The following is a 2566-nucleotide window of genomic DNA, read 5'->3' on the forward strand; positions in this document are numbered from 1 at the left end:
TTTAGTCATATGTAAATAATAACAGAATTTACAGTATTCTTAACATTAATCATTAATACAGCAGGCTGGTACATGCAGCATTCAGCTCCTTTATTTGCACCATGCTTGTCGTGGTCTAATACAACCAGGGAAATTAAAGTTAATATCATCTGTCAACTGGTATAGCAGCATTTCATTTCATAAATTGACAACTGACCATATATATGTGGACCTGTAATCCATTTTCACAGCTAGATGTACAACGTAAGAACCGTAAACCAGAGATTGAAGAGTGGCTTGAAATGTGGTTTACGTCATTATTGATTAGGTGTTGGATATCTTCCGGTTGGATGGTGGGTGGAGAGAGAAGTGACAGTATTGCCACTGTGGACATCAGTCCTGGAAGACTATCACTGTTCTCCAGAATGATCGTGATAACATCTGTGTACTTGTGCGGCCTATCACACATCATGACCTTCTGCCAGATCACCAGCCTAATCATCCAGTCCTCCTGCCTTCAGCCCTCCAGGTCCCGTGAGGGCACTTTCACCATGCTGAAGAGAAAACGGTTTAAAGCACTTTCCATTTGTCGCTGTACAGGGAAGAGGTGATTCGTCCTCGGGGAGGTCCTCTCAGTGAAATGGTCAATAATATCTACAGTTTGTGCTGTAGACATTCAGCCTTTGTAATCTTCGAACTAATCATACAGTTGGGAGCTGAATCTACAGAAACTTCACTGAAATGTTGAATTTTCTTTTTATCCCCAGTCCCCAACTGCTACAAGCAAAAAAGCTTAGATTTCAAAGTTTTGTGAACCATTCATGTGACTGTTTTGATATCCCAAAGAAGGCATATCACTCTCACACTAAAGCAACCAAGAGTCCATTGTGTGAGAACAGCCTAGAGCTGTGAGTGGGATGTGTCCCCATGGCTCCCTCTCTGTTCTCAAACACTGTTGATTTATTGGACTTATATTGTTAGATACTAAGTATACTGACTCATTTTTTGAAGCATAGGCCGGCATTTACTCATGAAGAAAAAGGTCTGTGGGTTATTTCTGTTACTGTAGCAGCGAGCCAGACAGAATCTGTAAGATCTCACTTCACTTATCTCTTTAGTTCTTTTCAGTCATTTTACCAGCAGTGACATTAGTAGCTCTATAAATGTTATGTATGTTAGCATAATGATGCTCTAAAGCGTCTCGCTTGGGTAGCAGACTGCACTTTTACTTCTGCCTAACATGTGCTCTTCATATTAAATAGATGGAAAAAATGATTTATTAATTCAATTTTACATGCATGTGATCATCATGGAGGTTTATGCACAAAACAAATGTAATTGTTGATCACTTTCTGGCTTTTTCCAGAGCTTTCAAGTTTTTCTTAAATAGCGCTGCATCCATTTCAGTTTTAGTTTTTGTGTTACAGGTTTTTGTTCTAAGGACTCTCTTTGACATTTTACATGATCATTTTTGTTACTTTTTGTTAACAGAAATGTTCTAGTCAAAGGAGCTTGCAAAGAAAAGCGTCTGGACTTCTTTAAGTTGCTTGAAGACGTTTCACCTCTCATCCATGAAGCTTCTTCAGTTCTAAGGTCAAATGGTGGAGAGTCCCAGATATAAACCTAGTGGGAGTGACCCCCCACAGAGGGACAAAAGGACCCCCTGATGATCCTCTAATCGCCTGAGCCAAGGTGTGAAACTGGGTGTGGGTCCCAATCAGCCAGAGTTTCGGGTGTGTTCATTGTGAAACCTGGCCCCACCTTATCATGCGAATTCCTGAGGTCAGATGGCCCAGGATGTGAGTGGGCGTTAAGGCGTCTGGGAAGGGATCTCGAAACTGGATTATAGATGGCAGAGAGTTGGTGTCGTAAACCCCCGCCTCTGTTCAAAGATGGTCGCTCACAGTGGACATAGATGGCTTCTTTCACTCCTCTTTCAAACCATCTGTCCTCTCTGTCCAAAATGTGAACAATGGCATCCTCGAAAGAGTGTCCTTTATCCTTAAGATGCAGATGGACTGCTGAGTCCATCAGATGGACTGCTGAACTTAAAGAAGTCCAGACGCTTTTCTTTGCAAGCTCCTTTGACTACGATGACCTGGATGACTGAGAACCTTCACAGACAGAAATGTTCTAGTATTTTCCTCAATAAAAAATGGATTATACCTTCATGCCTAGCTTGATCCTCTATAACTATCAAAATGTTCCAGGTTTTACAGTAGAGTTTTCATATGAAAAATAACATCTAAGTTATAATGAGTTTCATCATGTCTTACATCATTTAACATGAAACACATGTGCTATGTGCAGAGGTGTTTTTTTTCTTTTCTCAAACTGATCTCCCTGTTGGAGCTCAGTCTGGGGGGAGTTAATTTTTTCTCCTTATCTTTCCTCATGTGGTGCATTTTTCCATTGTTATACCTCTCTGACCTGTCTTCCCCATGTGATGTTTTGTGTAATGTATGTATGGTCGGCGGGTAAGATGGCGCCGCCATTGCGTGCAATAGGTCAGCAGCCTTATGAAATTTCCCCTTGTGGGACTAATAAAGGTATATCAAATCAAATCAAATGATTCGCATGTATCTGA

This window comes from Diplotaxodon limnothrissa, linkage group LG14 (genome assembly GCF_057381915.1).
Source record: "Diplotaxodon limnothrissa isolate DT_005_m linkage group LG14, D_limnothrissa_male_GT1.1, whole genome shotgun sequence".
NCBI lineage: Eukaryota > Metazoa > Chordata > Actinopteri > Cichliformes > Cichlidae > Diplotaxodon > Diplotaxodon limnothrissa.